A 20,101-nucleotide genomic window follows, 5' to 3' on the forward strand; every position below is an offset into this window, starting at 1 on the left:
GTAATTTTTTTTACATCAAATAGAAACATTTGAGGGGGTAGGAGTTAGAAAAAAAAATTAAAAGTTTTGTTTGAAGCACCCTAATAGGTATATTTACCATTTCTCTGTTTGTGGTATTTTGAAAATATTTGCTTATTTAGTTTTTTTTTGATATTTTTAGTAATTATAGTATACTAAGTTTTACACGTGCCTTTGCTCCCGTTGATGTCCTAAAAACGTGTCAGAGATCATAAAACCAATTTTTCTACCATATACCTCAGAAACAGTACTACTTTTCTGGATAAAAGGTACACTATATCCTTTTCTGTACCCCTCACAATATGTGTACCAAATTTCATAATGATCAATTTAGCAGTTACGGCCTGAAATCTTGAGAAACAAACGTGAAAATAAAGGAACATTCGCATTTATAGTCGGTAATAATTAGGATCTAATTGTCGATTAAAACTAATACAGCAATCAGAGCCCATTTCTGTGACTGCAAATAGAAATACGCGAATCCATTACTGGAACAGCAATATCAAACAAGTGTTATCCAATTTTCATTATAGATTAGCTTAAAATGGTACTACTGATTTAATGACACAGCGATCAATCCATTGTATGTTACACAATTTCTCCTAGTTAGGTTAGGTTAGGTTAGGTTGGGATAAGTCATGGGTCTCTCGTCTATTTCTTATTGACTTTAATACAGTCCTCTGCTCTCCTATTCTTTCTAATACCTCTGTATTTCTAACCTTATATATCCACGGTATTCTCATCATTCACCTGTAACCCACATTTCAAACGCTTCTAATCTCTTCTTTTTCGCCGCGTCCACCGTCCATGTTTCGCAGCCGTACATCGCCGCGCTCCATACACCTTTAACAATCTTTTTCGAATTTGTAAATTAACCGTTTGCGAGTATAGAAGTAACTTCCTTTTATTGAAGGCGACTCGACCCTGTATTATCATTCGCTTTATATCCCTATTACTCCTTCCGTCCTGACTTATCTGACTTCCTAGATACCTAAAATCAACAATGGAAAATGAGATTTTTCTCGTCCAATAGGAAGGAGAGAAAATACTGTTGAGAGAATGTAGAGTTCAAAATTGCAGCGATAGTATTATAATCAAATTATTAACAGTTCTTTTCAGATTAATAACTTTTTTTAGGTCAAAATGCGATTGATTTTGGAAAACTTTGGTGCCCTTTATCAATATCGGGATAAATTACAGAGAGCTCATCGTCTATCAAGAAACGCTGCAATTGTGAACTCTTCCGTCCAAATAGTATTTTCTTATTGCAAGTTTTGATACCCTAATTGCGGATTATGGTTTTGAGGCCCCAAAAGAATTTTAGTTCGTAAGTTCGCCCCTAATTTGCTTGATAATTCAGTGGATTAAAATTTCACTCGAAAGTATTATTAAAGGACAGGAAACCAGTTCCGCGCGCCAGATCTGCACCCTACGCTGATTCTGCCGTGTATGAACTAGCCCTTATTAATTGGCGAATGCTTAACAAGCTCTTGACAATTATGTTTTCAAATAAAAAATAGTATAGTTTATGTAACTACGTGCAATATAACAAGGTAGGTACCATTAAAAAATTCATATAATAATAATAATAAAATTGCGAGGTGTTAATAACATTCCATGGAACCAACAAAAGTTTTTATTAACAATAAATCATTGCAATAAAATTCTTGTTATCTCTTTAGCCCTGCGTTGAAAAAAAGCAATAATGCAATTTAAGCTACTTTTATAAGTAAGTTTTTGTTTGATTTACAGGTTGTGATTAAGTCCATTCACACCGAGACCATAGATATTTTTTAATGGAATACCGGTAGAATAAATTAACAAGATTTGACCGTTTACGATTCTTCATAAACTTTACGAATCTCATTCATTATTCATGAAATTACAGAACTAAGCTGCATATTCTTATAGGTAGGTACATGTCGAGCGGGAACCTCGAGCGGATTTTTTGTCCACAATTTAAAAGTATGAACTAGTTCTAAAACAGATCTGGTGTTTTTTATGATAAAAGCTTCTAAAGTATTAGCTGTTTTTTGTCTAGTGTTATAATAGATGACTCATTTGTTTACTTCTTTAAACTAAAACAATGGTTTTCACAAATGTTATCCCGAGATAAAAATGGTCAGTCTCTCAGAGTCTCTGAAAGCGAGACTCGAGTCTCCGTCTCTCATCGAGTCTCTGGTGTCGCTGAGAGAGACTGTCGAGAGATTGTCAAAAAAACTGTTTAGCGTCTCTGAACGAGAGACTCGAGTCGCTCATAGATAAATCTCTCAATAAGTGTTGTCTCGATAGACATGGTTAAAAGTTTCTAAGTTCAACATATTTCAGCGATCACAGTCTTTCTACAAGAGACTCGAGTCTCTCAATTTTTCAGTTTCATTCATTCAGTCTCTGTGAGAGACTCGAATCTCTGAATTAACAATTTTATCGTTCGAGTCTCTCATACAGAGACTGTGAGAGATCCATAAAAACACCTAGACAATAACTGAGAGACTGTGAAGGACTGAGAGACGCTCTCAGAGACGTTGAAAGACTCTGAGAGACTGGAGACAGACTGAAAATTTTTGTCTAGGGATTTTTATGTAAAATTTGAGTATTGCATCATTCTTAGTGTTTTTTTTAGTGATGTCCCAATTTTGACATTGACCTTCGTCTTGCTTATTCGGTCTCAGTCTTGATTTGGCTCAAATACTTATAGTCTTGGGTCTTGGGCGTGGTCTTGGTCTTGGTCTTACTGATATAGTTTCGGTCTTCGTCTTAGTTTTGCATGTTATGTCTTGGTTTTGCTCATCTAATATGATACTTTTCGTGATAATTCTTCTAAGTATAAATTATTCCATTTACAGTCACAATAATTGTCTTAAATGCTGAAATTTTATGACATACATGCGAATTTGTTATAATTTTTAAAGAATAGCTGTGAGAGTTATGAAAACTGGAGAACCTACCCTTCCTCTAACGCATAAATTCATCGTTTAGCGAAAAAGTAGACAACAGACTATAGGCTCACCATTTTAAGTATCCATTTTTGTTGATGCCACAAAAAAAAATTCCGACAAAAAAATGTGTAATTTCTATATTCGGTTAATGTTTCGTCATATCTATCTGTAACTTAATTGCGTTAAAGTAATTGCATAAGTGCCGTTTCACACACGCGTATAGAACGCGCGTGTTCAAGCGAATCGGCAAGGGTCGTACAGAGCTATTCACTTATATATAAAATGCGACCCATCAGCGCGACCTTCCAGTGGCGAGAGCAATTGGGCCATTGGTTTTATGAGCGTTTCGTTGGACCGTTTTCTTTTGATTATTAGTCTTCAGTCAATGCATATGTGTAGACGATGAAATCGCAACTAGACTTCCATTTGTTGTTCATTATTGCTGTACTAACAAAAACATCAAATATGCCGCTGAAGTATTTGAAAAAATTGCCTGAGTGTGAAAAGAGTAGGTCGCAGTGATACCTATTGGTACCGCAACGAGATTCTATTCTATTGTTCGGTCAACCAAACATGCACTAGTGAAAGCGTTTATACGCGCGCCATCAGCTCCATGTGAAGCAGCACTAATTCCTGAAAAAGCCATGGCTTGGCAAAAAGACTGTCAAATGAATAAAAATGTGTGGAAAACAATAAAATGTTTTTTAGTATTGCAAAAGAAAGCATGTTCCTGATACGTATAATTATTACACTACGCCGTCGACTGCGCGACATGGTCGGGACTTACCGTTTTGTATGAGAATAAATTGCATGCCGTAATGAATAATGTGAAAGAGGAAATTGCTTGCGTCTGTGATTTTTTCAAGCGTGCCAGCTATATCTAGCATGCTGGTTGCCTTTATAGCAGCGCCACTCAACTTTTCTGAATTTATAAAATGCCGTCAGTTGCCGGCGAAGCGCATGCATATCCTTCGACTTCGTCGTCGTCTCTGACCTGCGAGACAGCAGATAAATAAACGGGAAATTGAATCTTCCATAGTTTATGGATTTTGTTTGCCTTTTACTCGTCTTGTTCGCCGCGTAGGCACATCCAGGCAAAGTGCGCGGTTATCCGCGTAAACTCATTCCTTTCTGCAAGGCTCCGCTCAAATGTTCCACTGCCTCCCCTGACGGTGCCGCTGCCAGTGCTTGTGCTGCTTGATGTCTCGAGATTTATCGACAAGGTCCTTGTGACGCTTTCAATATCTTAGGATCTTAACGTAATAAAACATATGACAGTTTGCTCTGTTCAACTTTTAGAAGTAGAAATATGCAACAAACATACAGTTTTCTTTTTATTTTACCAGTAGGTACATGAGTTAAATCAGAGACAATCGCATCCTCCAGTGGATTTTCAGTAATTTTCAGTGAATATTAACTATCCTTCGCAGTTGTAATAAGAACACTGCAAATTACTTAGTGTATATCAACTGAAGTAACTTGTGAACTGAAAATGGTAACTATTGGGAAAGTCCCCAATAAATTATTTGTGAGAATGGACGTATCTTCTTTCTTATTTCTTATTTTTTATGAGATAGACCCATACGAATGACCCAAGTCGTATTTTCAATATTAAAATTGCTGTTATAAGTATGCATTATCAATAAGCTTCGAGAAACGTGGTCGCTGTAAGTAAATCCATTCTGTCGAAGCAGTTCGCGGAGAATAATACGCGTAATATGGGTTTCGCAAGACGAATGAGAAGATTAAGGGTCCGCAGACGTTACGGTTGCAGGCACATTGCAAGGAAGCAGCAGCAGTTTCAATTAACGCGTCTATAGAAAGAGCGACTTAGCGCGCGCTCCTCTCTTACACTACACACAGTGCGGTGCTCTGGGACGATAGAAACCGACCCATGATCTCGAATTAAAGGGACGTATTATAGAATTTCAATCTAAAATCCGTCGATTGTGTCGGTCTGCTTGGAGCACACATGTTTTGTCAATGGCAATGTGAAGGGTCGCACTCAATGAGCCGAATAATAAGAAGGTTTAGAAAGACACAAATACAAATTAAGGAATATGCTTCAGCTTAACAGAAATTACAATTTTAACAAAACCCCAAAACTACATAATGACAAATGTAAACTAAGTATTCAAAAAAGTTTAGAAATAATTTCAATAGTTAACAGTATTTTACTGTATAATGTGAAATATATTATGTCAAATAATGTTTTCTTTAAAATTAGAAGAAGTGTCTGATTTTAGGTATCTAGGAAGTCAGATAAGTCAGGACGGAAGGGTATGAACTAGCCCNCTATCCGTCTTTCGTCGTCGATGTCGTTTATACGTTTCTGTCGTCGTCGAACGATGATGATGACGATGATGACGGTGACGATGGGAGAGATGGCGACAACGAAGCAGCGGATGGGTCGAGACACTTTCAATGAAAAGAAGTTAGTTCTATGCCCGCAAACGGTTAATTTGGAAATTTGAAAAATATTTTTAAAGGCATGTGTGGAGCGCGGCGTTGTACTATAAGGATGGTGGGCGCGGCAGAAAAAAATATGTGGTGTTACAGGCAAATGATGAGGATACCGTGGATAGAGAAGGTTAGAAAGGAAGAGGTATAAGAAAGAATAGGAGAATAGAGGACTCTATGGAAGTCAATAAAAAATAGGCGAGTTGTTAGGACACCTTCTCAGGTATGAAGGTCTAGTCAGAGACATATTAGAAGCACAAACGGGAGTTAGGAGGGGTAGAGGTAGAATTAATTTAATCGATTACTGTTCGTAAATAGTCAGGGATGTGGGTTGTTCCGGTTTCAGGGAAATGCGAAGCTTCGCTCAGCAAAGTAAAGAGTGGAGCGTGCGTGTCCAACCAAACTTAGGACTGACGACTTTATGATGATGAATCTAATCTAGATTTACCTTTACTCCTATTAACTCTTGTTTATGATTCTAATATGTCTCCAACTAGCCTTTCACACCTGAGAAGGTGTTCCAGCAACCTGTCTGGCCTATTTTTTATTGACTTCGGCTCTCCTGATCATTTTAATACCTTCTTATTTCTGACCTTCTTTATTCACGGTAACTTCATCACTCACCTGTAACACCCATTTCGAACGCTTCTAACCTTTTATTTTCCGCCGTATTTAGCGTGCACATTTCGAACTCGTACAGCGCCATGCTCCAGTCTTTTTAGAATTTCTAAATTAACCATTCGCGAGCATAGAAGTGACTTTTTTATTGAATAATTCCTTGTTAAGTTTGTAAATATACTGTTGTGTTGTTGCCTGTTATTTAGTGTTAATTTCTTCGGTATTAAGTCCTCAAAAAACTCTCAAACTATAACGTGGCCAACAAGCCAAATTACTTATTTTGATATTTAAATCTTTATTATTCACCATTAGGTTTGCTATTCAGAATATTTAACAGGTACTGTCATTTTTCCGGCAGTGTAGGCCAATTTCTTTAAAAACAAAAAGAAAAATCAGTGATAAATGCAAAACTGCCCTGGGATGTTTCGCCATTGAGAACCGTGAGTTTTAAGTACACACGATCTTGTTAACATCTTTCGTCCATCTTCGTTCGTTTGCTACTGAAAATTGGAAACTGTTTCGTGTATATACAAAGTTCATCGTTTACTTTCGATGTTCGGAAAGTGTAGTTCGTTAGGAAGGACAGTGACAAATAAACCGCTATTCCTCTTTCCTCGGGAACGGGTGACAACCAACAGCCAGAGGCTTAATTGGCAAACAAAAACCTGCCTCTAAATACACACGACTAAACGATGAGACGAGAAGCGCGGGACAAGTGCCGAGCAACGGCAACGTAGCAGTCCCAGAAACCGGCCACTTTTAATGGTAATAATAAAAGTTCAAACACCCGAGAAGAGAAAAGCAATACCATAGGCGGTGGCGGCAGCTACGGTTAATATTCTTGCATTTCGATTTTCGATGTAGGTATTAATTGGACCCCGTAACTGTCTTTACACTGTCATTCATCAGTCAAAACCGAAAGCAGAATATCATTAATGCTGATCTACAATTTTCATGAGCAATCTTCCACTACTTGACCCCAATGCATTTTGTTTATCTCGGAACGGAATTAACGAACACAATACTATTATGCAGACAACTTAAATTTCAATGCATTATTTTCTTGGTGCAGGAAATGAGTTGGAATTAATGACTTTTGAGGAACATAGCCACACTCCGAACGTAAAGATTTTGTTTCATCATAGAGAAAATAATTACACGATATCACAATATTGAATAGAAAACAACTGTACACGGCAAAAGACAATTGATTAAATAAAAGCGAGGAATGTTGTCCGTTGTCTTTGTGGTACTTATATTCTGTTAGTCGCTTTTACCAACAACAGCAGCAGCACTTACACATATAAAGAAAGCATACACGACAAGAATGCTACAGAATCGAGATCGAGTTTTTGCTTCTTTAGCTAAAGCTACAGATATTCGTATTTTTTTTTTAGAGCAAGTAACAAAACATTCGTATCTGGCAGAGAGCAGGACAATTATTTATAAGTATACAAGTTAATACGATATTATCTACTTACATAGGGCAATGGCTGTGGAGCTGCTGTCTTGGCTATTAAGTTAGGTCCCTCTGCCACATTTACTGTTCTGTAACATAAAAAGGGAACAATTGTAAGAAACATCATTCGTTTTCTACTATTCCTGTATGTATTACTGGATAATGGGTATTCATACATGCTCGCAATGATAGGTATTAGGGTGCTTCAAACAAAATTTTTAATTTTTTTTTTCTAACTCTTACCCCTTCAAATGTTTCTATCTGATATGATCTATCTCGCCAAACATGAGTCCTGTAGCTCAAATCTAAGGGGTCGCTATTTTTATTTTAATTTCCCATTTAATTAACGAAAAATTCTTTTTTGTTTTAAATTGAATTTACACATAATTTACGCAATTTTTTTCCAAAAAACCGTTTCATATTCTCAAAGTTTAGTCTTTGAGCTTTACAAAACTCTAAGACAAAGTACGATTATCTTTACANCACCCTCTTTAGATCCCCCACCTCCACCCGCTTGAAAATATTTTTTTATTGAATTTTATTTGAATTATAGTGTATGAAAATTGTCAAAATAATCAAGATTCAACCTTCATAACTTTTTATGGGGGTGAGACCGCCGCAAATTTTTATGGGGTTTTACTCAGGTGACTACCCTTTTTCGATTCCCTAACCCCCACACCCTTCGGCGGTGGTGGTCATCATCTAGACCTTTACCTCACAATTATTTGATTGAGACATCATCACATACCTAAACGTTTCATGAAGCGATTTAATTGGACGCAAAGAAGTTTCACATTTAGTTGGATTATTTTCATTCCTCCAATATACAAAGAAAACGCCCTGGTTACGTACCAGTTATTACTCATTCCTAGGTATGATCATTTATATTGCGCCGAACATTAATAGGCGCATGTGGTGAATTATTTTTGACTGTGTAGGGGCCGAGTTAATATGAAACCTTCGTACGAATGCCACTCATTAACATCCGTTTGAAATAACAACTGGCGGCGGACAACAATTACTTAATATCGGGAACGGGTCGGTTCGCTGTCACTCCGCTTTTAATAACGTCATAATCTGATTCCGTTCGGGGAGAAGAAAGAATTCTCATCTGCTCTTCGGCTCGACTCTTCGATGAACGAATTAAACGGAAAGGTATAAATAAGAAGCAACCAAACAACAACAAAAAAAAAAAGACGAACAGAAAGAAAACAGACGGACGGTGCGCATCAAGGCAGATTAAAAGAGATCGCCTTTTTTTTCGTACGTATGCATACGTTGAAAACGCTTTTTGTGGCACGAGGAATGTAACCGAAACCAAACAGTGGCGTGCCTGACACTTCAACTTAACAAAGAAAACACCTCTATTGAAATACAAAGAACTCCATAATCAAAATCGAAGAATATTTTTTATTATAACCAATTTCATCTTACTGATTACAAGCGAAAGCTAAGGATTTGGGTGAAAAAACAGATGAGAAAAACAAACCCAAACTTTTTTAGATAGGTATGTAGGTAGTTGTGTTTACAATATAGGACCCATGGTTCAAGGGAAAGGAAAACTGGTAGAGGGGGTGGGGATGACATTGCACAATATCAAAGAAGTGCTTTTAGGTGGGGGCGGAGGGATAGAGATGAACGGACTGGGGGTGACAATTTAATATTGGTAAAACCATGGCTTCTAGACAAATATTACTCCGATAAACATTATACTGAAAAATTGAAGAGATATTAGAAAGAGTAGGAGAAAAGAGAGAAAAACAGAAGTTAAAAGGAGTTTAGGTAGACTTAGAGTAGATTACTGTTCGCTAATAGTTAAATATGTAGGCTGCTCCAGCTTTCGAGAAATGCAAAGATTGGTTCATCCATTTTTTGGGCTGAAGACTACGATAATGATGATGATGGCGATGATATAGTAAATTTCTTATATATATATATCTGTGGAAGAGAATGTTGATTCTTAAAGAAAATCAAAATGGCTCATGAGTACAAAGTACAAATACATGACTGGGATTCACCTAAATAAATAACCGTCAGCACAACTACATAAATACAAAGTGCTAAAGTAGTGAGACTGGTCGAAGTTTTCTAACAGAACGCCACACTAATTACCCATCATTCCCTGCTTCACGTATTAAAAGATTGAAAAAGTTTTGTATTAAGCTCCAAAGTGCATCGAAGCTTTTAGGATATTATGTCCTTGCTAATACAGTTTTCTTTAAGAAACTGATGTAAGTCGCTGAAGTAAAGCCATATATAATGTGGGTGTAGGTAACAACTTCTAAGATATTATTGTGAGGCTTTCCACTCCGTTTTGATATTATAAAGTTGAGTATAATGAGCTGAAACATTATTGATTACATTTCACTATTATGCAGAAAGATTAGACTAAAGTTGTATGTTCTTAAAGGGGGCAATCTACGGTGGTCTTGAGTGTAATCATGGTTTTTATCTTTAGGGTTATTTGAAGGTCAAAGCTTTTTGCAATAGGAATGCATATTTTTACGCCAGCAGTGGAAATAGTGAGAAACTTAGTACTCGCAGATGCCCTTGGAACTCATTTATTCTAAATATATCCTAAATACCTATCATTATCATCATCATAAGGTCTTCAGTCCTAAGACTGGTTGGATACGTACCTCCACTCTTTCCTATCCTGAGCTAATCTTCGCATTTCCCTAAAACTAGAACGAACCACATCCTTAACTATTTGCGAGCAGTAATCTAATCCAAGTCTACCTCTATCCCTCCTAACTCCCGTTTCTGTCTCTAATATGTCTTTGACTAGACCTTCATGCCTGAGAAGGTGTCCAACCAACCTATCTCGTCTATTTCTTATTGAATTCCATGGAGTCCTTTGTTTTCCTATTCTTTCTAATACCTTTTCACTTCTAACCTTCTCTATCCACGGTCTCCTCGACAAGAACACGAATCAAATTTTTCTTCTGAATGAATATTTTAAATAACCAATTTACATTCCATATCTGGATTCCATCATCTCTTCTCTAGAAGTGGGCTTTGGAGATAATTATAATATTGCTGCAAATTCACCCTACATCGGTAATTAGTTAAAGGAACTTGGTGTCTACCAATGAAAATTTTTATAATTGGGAAAATGTATCACAGGAACCTGATGTATTTCTGTTTAGAGAATATTTTCTGAAGTTAAATTCTTTCCCAACATAATAAACCGGGTATATATTTCTTTAGCTGTACCTTCTACGACATGTAGGTACTATTAAGGGGCCATTTTCTACCCTAAGGAGAGTTAAGATTTGGTTAAGAAGTACAACCGCGGAAGACAGATTGAACGGATAATAGGTGGCATGTCGCCAAAGATAAAAAATTTGTTAAAAGTGTTGTAAATAATTTTGACGAGAATCCTAGAAAACTTCAATATTTGTTTAAAAATTAGATAAGTAAAAGTATCTACCTATATCTTTTTATTATAATCAGGGCCACAAGAGCCTCAATTGGTTGAGAATCAGATGGGTGTTTGTCTAGATAAGGGGTCGGTAAGTCAACATATTCCCTCCTCCAAAAATGATAAGGGTGACGCTCAAAGCTCAAGCATACTTTGCTATCTTCCGAAAAATATTTTTAAAATATAAATATAAAATCCGGACCGTGGTCCGGGAATTNGGTCCGCAGACGTTACGGTTGCAGGCACATTGCAAGGAAGCAGCAGCAGTTTCAATTAACGCGTCTATAGAAAGAGCGACTTAGCGCGCGCTCCTCTCTTACACTACACACAGTGCGGTGCTCTGGCTTCTAAAGTATTAGCTGTTTTTTGTCTAGTGTTATAATAGATGACTCATTTGTTTACTTCTTTAAACTAAAACAATGGTTTTCACAAATGTTATCCCGAGATAAAAATGGTCAGTCTCTCAGAGTCTCTGAAAGCGAGACTCGAGTCTCCGTCTCTCATCGAGTCTCTGGTGTCGCTGAGAGAGACTGTCGAGAGATTGTCAAAAAAACTGTTTAGCGTCTCTGAACGAGAGACTCGAGTCGCTCATAGATAAATCTCTCAATAAGTGTTGTCTCGATAGACATGGTTAAAAGTTTCTAAGTTCAACATATTTCAGCGATCACAGTCTTTCTACAAGAGACTCGAGTCTCTCAATTTTTCAGTTTCATTCATTCAGTCTCTGTGAGAGACTCGAATCTCTGAATTAACAATTTTATCGTTCGAGTCTCTCATACAGAGACTGTGAGAGATCCATAAAAACACCTAGACAATAACTGAGAGACTGTGAAGGACTGAGAGACGCTCTCAGAGACGTTGAAAGACTCTGAGAGACTGGAGACAGACTGAAAATTTTTGTCTAGGGATTTTTATGTAAAATTTGAGTATTGCATCATTCTTAGTGTTTTTTTTAGTGATGTCCCAATTTTGACATTGACCTTCGTCTTGCTTATTCGGTCTCAGTCTTGATTTGGCTCAAATACTTATAGTCTTGGGTCTTGGGCGTGGTCTTGGTCTTGGTCTTACTGATATAGTTTCGGTCTTCGTCTTAGTTTTGCATGTTATGTCTTGGTTTTGCTCATCTAATATGATACTTTTCGTGATAATTCTTCTAAGTATAAATTATTCCATTTACAGTCACAATAATTGTCTTAAATGCTGAAATTTTATGACATACATGCGAATTTGTTATAATTTTTAAAGAATAGCTGTGAGAGTTATGAAAACTGGAGAACCTACCCTTCCTCTAACGCATAAATTCATCGTTTAGCGAAAAAGTAGACAACAGACTATAGGCTCACCATTTTAAGTATCCATTTTTGTTGATGCCACAAAAAAAAATTCCGACAAAAAAATGTGTAATTTCTATATTCGGTTAATGTTTCGTCATATCTATCTGTAACTTAATTGCGTTAAAGTAATTGCATAAGTGCCGTTTCACACACGCGTATAGAACGCGCGTGTTCAAGCGAATCGGCAAGGGTCGTACAGAGCTATTCACTTATATATAAAATGCGACCCATCAGCGCGACCTTCCAGTGGCGAGAGCAATTGGGCCATTGGTTTTATGAGCGTTTCGTTGGACCGTTTTCTTTTGATTATTAGTCTTCAGTCAATGCATATGTGTAGACGATGAAATCGCAACTAGACTTCCATTTGTTGTTCATTATTGCTGTACTAACAAAAACATCAAATATGCCGCTGAAGTATTTGAAAAAATTGCCTGAGTGTGAAAAGAGTAGGTCGCAGTGATACCTATTGGTACCGCAACGAGATTCTATTCTATTGTTCGGTCAACCAAACATGCACTAGTGAAAGCGTTTATACGCGCGCCATCAGCTCCATGTGAAGCAGCACTAATTCCTGAAAAAGCCATGGCTTGGCAAAAAGACTGTCAAATGAATAAAAATGTGTGGAAAACAATAAAATGTTTTTTAGTATTGCAAAAGAAAGCATGTTCCTGATACGTATAATTATTACACTACGCCGTCGACTGCGCGACATGGTCGGGACTTACCGTTTTGTATGAGAATAAATTGCATGCCGTAATGAATAATGTGAAAGAGGAAATTGCTTGCGTCTGTGATTTTTTCAAGCGTGCCAGCTATATCTAGCATGCTGGTTGCCTTTATAGCAGCGCCACTCAACTTTTCTGAATTTATAAAATGCCGTCAGTTGCCGGCGAAGCGCATGCATATCCTTCGACTTCGTCGTCGTCTCTGACCTGCGAGACAGCAGATAAATAAACGGGAAATTGAATCTTCCATAGTTTATGGATTTTGTTTGCCTTTTACTCGTCTTGTTCGCCGCGTAGGCACATCCAGGCAAAGTGCGCGGTTATCCGCGTAAACTCATTCCTTTCTGCAAGGCTCCGCTCAAATGTTCCACTGCCTCCCCTGACGGTGCCGCTGCCAGTGCTTGTGCTGCTTGATGTCTCGAGATTTATCGACAAGGTCCTTGTGACGCTTTCAATATCTTAGGATCTTAACGTAATAAAACATATGACAGTTTGCTCTGTTCAACTTTTAGAAGTAGAAATATGCAACAAACATACAGTTTTCTTTTTATTTTACCAGTAGGTACATGAGTTAAATCAGAGACAATCGCATCCTCCAGTGGATTTTCAGTAATTTTCAGTGAATATTAACTATCCTTCGCAGTTGTAATAAGAACACTGCAAATTACTTAGTGTATATCAACTGAAGTAACTTGTGAACTGAAAATGGTAACTATTGGGAAAGTCCCCAATAAATTATTTGTGAGAATGGACGTATCTTCTTTCTTATTTCTTATTTTTTATGAGATAGACCCATACGAATGACCCAAGTCGTATTTTCAATATTAAAATTGCTGTTATAAGTATGCATTATCAATAAGCTTCGAGAAACGTGGTCGCTGTAAGTAAATCCATTCTGTCGAAGCAGTTCGCGGAGAATAATACGCGTAATATGGGTTTCGCAAGACGAATGAGAAGATTAAGGGTCCGCAGACGTTACGGTTGCAGGCACATTGCAAGGAAGCAGCAGCAGTTTCAATTAACGCGTCTATAGAAAGAGCGACTTAGCGCGCGCTCCTCTCTTACACTACACACAGTGCGGTGCTCTGGGACGATAGAAACCGACCCATGATCTCGAATTAAAGGGACGTATTATAGAATTTCAATCTAAAATCCGTCGATTGTGTCGGTCTGCTTGGAGCACACATGTTTTGTCAATGGCAATGTGAAGGGTCGCACTCAATGAGCCGAATAATAAGAAGGTTTAGAAAGACACAAATACAAATTAAGGAATATGCTTCAGCTTAACAGAAATTACAATTTTAACAAAACCCCAAAACTACATAATGACAAATGTAAACTAAGTATTCAAAAAAGTTTAGAAATAATTTCAATAGTTCAATGTGAAATATATTATGTCAAATAATGTTTTCTTTAAAATTAGAAGAAGTGTCTGATTTTAGGTATCTAGGAAGTCAGATAAGTCAGGACGGAAGGAGTAGTAGGGATATAAAGTAGAGAATGGCGCAGGGTCGAGACACTTTCAATGAAAAGAAGTTAGTTCTATGCCCGCAAACGGTTAATTTGGAAATTTGAAAAATATTTTTAAAATATAAATATAAAATCCGGACCGTGGTCCGCCAATTGGCGACCGTTGCTCTAGAATCTAGATATTCAATATTTTTCCTAGAGGCGCCGAATTAACCATTATTTGCAAAATATTTTTCCAATCTTAATTTTTGTATGAGAACTTTGTGAACATTCGTCGTCTCAACAAAGTAGGTTTGTACATTATGCTTGTGATTAGCCTGGATATACCAATATTATTATCGAAAGACTCATTTGGCACCCTCCGCAATTTCATCACGAGTTAATCTCCAGACAGAACTTTCGTTCATACGCCAGATTAAGACATGTGCAGTTTTAATGCGACATACAAAGGTTTTATGACGCGAAAGCCTTAATCCCTCGTACGAGGACGCTGTTTACGAAGTTTCGACGGTCGTGGAAAGAAAATATGAAGAAAACGTAATGTTCATCAACAGCAACATGGACATCCGTTAAGTTTTGTAACGGACTTGAAAAAGATTAAAAAGAAGTAACATTTTATTAATAGCACCCAATACCTACTTTGTTTAAAAGAATGTTAAATATTATTGTCAACTTATTGTTAAATATTATTGTTATTGTTGCTTATCATGTTTTGCAATAGTTCGTTGTAGTTATTGTAAATTTCTTATAACAACACAGACAACATATTATAGATGGCGTTTACCGCGCTTTCTGTAGTAACTCATAAAACGCTATCTTAAGGTATAAGGATTTCGACAGAATACTGATCGCCATGAACTTTTTATTGTATTATTATTAAATATCTAGAATTGCTTTTATAAATGCTACATGAAAATTTCCACACCATTCAAATTAATAACTGTACTCGCTTTTTTGACTAATGTAAAGTGATTGACATATACACAATGGATTTCTCTAATAACTACATATACATACATGTACTTGTATACATAATAAATACACATTTATGCGTGTGCTGTGTAATATCTGGTGCAAAATCGATTTTCCCGAAGGCCTTTATTATGTGTACCCGTCGGATCAAATGGTGTGGCATTATATTTGTCTGTAGGTAAGGAATGTCGTTAGCACGCCAACATAAAGGACTAAAGAACACATCTTGAAGGATTAGGTTGCCTTTGTGGCTGAGATTAAGACGACTGAGCACTGGGGCTCCCTTGGCGCGCTCGAGCAGCCAGCAATGAACGTTTTATTGATACCACGGAGTTATCACACATTGTCGTCGCTAATCCTACGCTCATATTGGATTTTCAAGTAGGTTTCTTCAATCGATCTGGCCGACCAACGACACGACACGACAGGGCATGACGTAGTATTGCTCATTGCGAAGCCTCTCAGAAGCCTAAACTCTACTTAATATACTGTAACGACATTAAATATTATCATATATATTGTGGCGAAATAACACTTATTGTTTTTTTTGTGTGTGTGTGTAAATATGTTTTCTAATTTTATTTCATTTCAATTAATATTTCATTTCAATTAATATTTCATTTCAAATAATATTTCATTTCGAATATTATTTCACTTCAAATATTATTTCAATTCTTTTCAACTTCTTATCTTGTAAATACTTTGGTTTCCTTTCAATCTAAACTCTATTGTTCTTTCAATCACTTTTACCTGGAAATCCAACTTCAACCATACCTGCATGCACTCCCATACTAATATCTGGTTTTACCCTTAATTGCTTTCTCTTGAATTCTGTACTATCTAATTCTNATTTCTTATAACAACACAGACAACATATTATAGATGGCGTTTACCGCGCTTTCTGTAGTAACTCATAAAACGCTATCTTAAGGTATAAGGATTTCGACAGAATACTGATCGCCATGAACTTTTTATTGTATTATTATTAAATATCTAGAATTGCTTTTATAAATGCTACATGAAAATTTCCACACCATTCAAATTAATAACTGTACTCGCTTTTTTGACTAATGTAAAGTGATTGACATATACACAATGGATTTCTCTAATAACTACATATACATACATGTACTTGTATACATAATAAATACACATTTATGCGTGTGCTGTGTAATATCTGGTGCAAAATCGATTTTCCCGAAGGCCTTTATTATGTGTACCCGTCGGATCAAATGGTGTGGCATTATATTTGTCTGTAGGTAAGGAATGTCGTTAGCACGCCAACATAAAGGACTAAAGAACACATCTTGAAGGATTAGGTTGCCTTTGTGGCTGAGATTAAGACGACTGAGCACTGGGGCTCCCTTGGCGCGCTCGAGCAGCCAGCAATGAACGTTTTATTGATACCACGGAGTTATCACACATTGTCGTCGCTAATCCTACGCTCATATTGGATTTTCAAGTAGGTTTCTTCAATCGATCTGGCCGACCAACGACACGACACGACAGGGCATGACGTAGTATTGCTCATTGCGAAGCCTCTCAGAAGCCTAAACTCTACTTAATATACTGTAACGACATTAAATATTATCATATATATTGTGGCGAAATAACACTTATTGTTTTTTTTGTGTGTGTGTGTAAATATGTTTTCTAATTTTATTTCATTTCAATTAATATTTCATTTCAATTAATATTTCATTTCAAATAATATTTCAATTCAAATATTATTTCAATTCTTTTCAACTTCTTATTTTGTAAATACTTTGGTTTCCTTTCAATCTAAACTCAATTGGGCAAAATTGATGATTTAAATATCATTGGCGGGCCACTAGTTATTTATTGATAAATTGACTGTTCCTATTTTCATTACCTAATCTTTTTAATCGAAGAAATAAAGGAGGAGGTTCTTAAGTCGACGCGTATATTTACTGTTTCATATTTTTCTGATTTATTTCATTCTTTACCCAATCATTTTTAAAAAGTTTTTAGTTTGTTATTCCAGTTTTTCATTCAAAAATCTAACGAGATTGGACTATTTAAATACTGCGCTTAGTTTACCTTAATTACCGTATATTTATCAACATTTCGTAATTAGAAACGAAAAGAAATGGATTACTATTGAACTAACTACCTTTATTTTCATTTGTACCTATTACGACACGCAGATAGAGTCTGCCAACATTAAATTAACGAATAAGCATAATTTGTTTAATTATTTCGACATGAAAAAAATTCGTTTAAAATATATTACTTATTACACTAAAATTTTTCATTTATATCTATAAAAATGAAATCCCATACCTACTACCTAACTACTAGTAGCAGTACTGGCAGCTCTAATTAGTGCACAGCTTCCTGAAATTATTTTTATAACGAGATTCATTAATAAAGACCACACACAAGTAAATACAACAAAAATACAATATTTTAATTAGATGTTAATGCTAATAAAACAATAAAAAAAATAAAAAGGTGATTCAATAACTAACTACAAAAGTACCTCTATTTTTGCACAATAAATAATAACTATCTTTGCATATAATACCAAGTTTATATGAATTAAGTGTGTGGTTTTCGCTTACTGTAAACATCTACCATAGCAAAATCATTAATACAAAACCAATTCAAGAAATCACATTAATTGGATTTAGATTTTTGTTACATAAAATTTTGTTTCTTCATTTGACAGTAGACGCTATTAATTTTTTTATTTGATTAAATTTCAAAATGTTGACTTTTTTGTTGTAGGTAACAAAAATAAGAATCGTCAATGCGTCAATAAATGACACAGCTTCACAAAATAAAAGTTTTCCTGCCTGAGTATCTGACTATATATATCTGCTGTATGATTTTGAGGTCGCTGAATCCAAATCCGATGTCAATTGATAAACAGCACGTCATGATTCTCAAGGTGTTGAACTCTGTATTAACTATATATACTGTAGAATTTGTAAGTTTGTCAACATTAGCACCACCAAATTGATCCCTTTAATCTTGTGAAATTAACGTCACAAATACGTTTCATGGTGAGAGACTAAGAACCTTTTCACAAGGGCGGCTAGTGGCGCAACCGATCGCGATCATGTATTTATCGTGCGGGCGTTTTAACGACCACCGGTGGCTGCCACTGCGTCAAGATAATAATTCACACAGTAGTATTCAGTTAAGAAGTGCAGACAGTACTTGAAAAGTGAATATAAACTCATTACTTTGATTATTGTTAATTGTATAATGAAACAACAATTATAATAAACCATAATCCTCACCAATTGTTTCGATTTTTCCTAGGTTTTCTCTTCACAGTGTGGAATGTACTTTACAATTATTTCTTCTAGCTTATTTTATTTAATTATTTTATTGCCGTATTTGTCGCTACTGTAATCCTAGATATGAAATATTTGTTGTCACGTTGATCAACTTACTGCTACTACTTTGGTGGCTCGTGTGAACAACTGCATTTATAACAATGCTCTTCTACATTCTGACGTTAGAAGCGCTTCTATTTTAGCAGTGCATTCGTAGCACAACTGACGTGCAATATGCCACTGAAGTGCTGTTGAATTAGTCGCTGAAGCCCGTATGAAAATCAGCATCAACAAGAATATTTAGTTACATGCTAGCGTCCGTGGCCGCCACAATGGCGGACACTGCAGTATTAGTCTGTGTGAAAAAGCTCGACGCAATACTGTCTCAGTATTTGGATTATGGGGATGTACTGTTATGGGGTTATAAGGTATTAGGGGTAGGGGTTTGAAGGATTATGAAGTTGTATTTAGTGGAAGAATTGACTCCAGTTTTTAGGTTTAAAATCGTTGAAATTACCATGGTTAACACTTTTAGTAGATTTTGGAGTGTATTTTATGGTTATGTCCAAACTGTGAGTCTGTGGCTCGCCAGTGATTTGTAAATGGTCAATTTTGTGAAAAAGGTTGAACAGACTTAGTGTAGACCATATCACCATCATAAGGTCGTCAGTCCTAAGACTGGTTGGACACGCACCTCCACTGTCTCCTATCTTCAGCTAATCTTCACATTTCCTTAAACCTAGAACAGCCCATATCCCTAACTATTTGCGAACAGTAATCTATCCCTTCTAACTTCCGTTTCTGCCTCTAATATGTCTCTAGACTAGACCTTCATGTCTGAGAAGGTGTCCTACTAACCTATCTCGCCTATGTTTTATTGATTTCCATAGAGTTTTCTGTTCTCCCATTCTTTCTAATGCCTTTTCATTTCTAACCTTTTCTATCCACGGTATCCTCCTCATCCGCACCACATTTCGAACGTTTCTAACCTATTCTCTTCCGACGCACCCACTGGCCATATTTCGGACCCGTACAGCATCGTGCTCTAAACAGCTTTAACAACCTTTTTCAAATTTCTAAATTAACCGTCCGCGAGCATAGAAGTGATTTCTTTTTATGAAAGGCGACTCGGCCCTGCGCTATCCTCTGCTTTATATCGCTACTATTCCTTCCGTCCTGACTTATTTGACTTCCTAGGTATCTAAAATCAGCCACTTCTTCTAATTTTTCGTCTCCTATCTTTATATTCGCTCTTTCCCTACTTTTTCTTCCCTTGCATACCAGTATTTTAGTTTTACTTTTATTTATTTTCATACAGTACTGATCTGTCAGTACCGCTTCCATTTTATTTAAAGCTATCTCTAGGTCCTCCTT

The 20,101-nt window shown here is 36.4% G+C and overlaps 1 protein-coding gene across 1 annotated transcript in view; it reads right to left on the minus strand.

Annotated features, from left to right (window-relative positions):
- The window catches only part of LOC108736364 (putative uncharacterized protein DDB_G0291608), a 315,598-nt gene that overhangs the window by 216,673 nt on the left and 78,824 nt on the right, over window positions 1-20,101 (minus strand). The window contains exon 3 of the mRNA XM_025981600.1: window positions 7,517-7,583. The gene's annotated coding sequence lies outside the window, so the exon portion shown is untranslated. The remainder of the gene's footprint in view (window positions 1-7,516; window positions 7,584-20,101) is intronic.

The sequence above is a fragment of the Agrilus planipennis genome, unplaced genomic scaffold (genome assembly GCF_000699045.2).
Source record: "Agrilus planipennis isolate EAB-ADULT unplaced genomic scaffold, Apla_2.0 scaffold122, whole genome shotgun sequence".
NCBI classification, from domain to species: Eukaryota; Metazoa; Arthropoda; class Insecta; order Coleoptera; family Buprestidae; genus Agrilus; species Agrilus planipennis.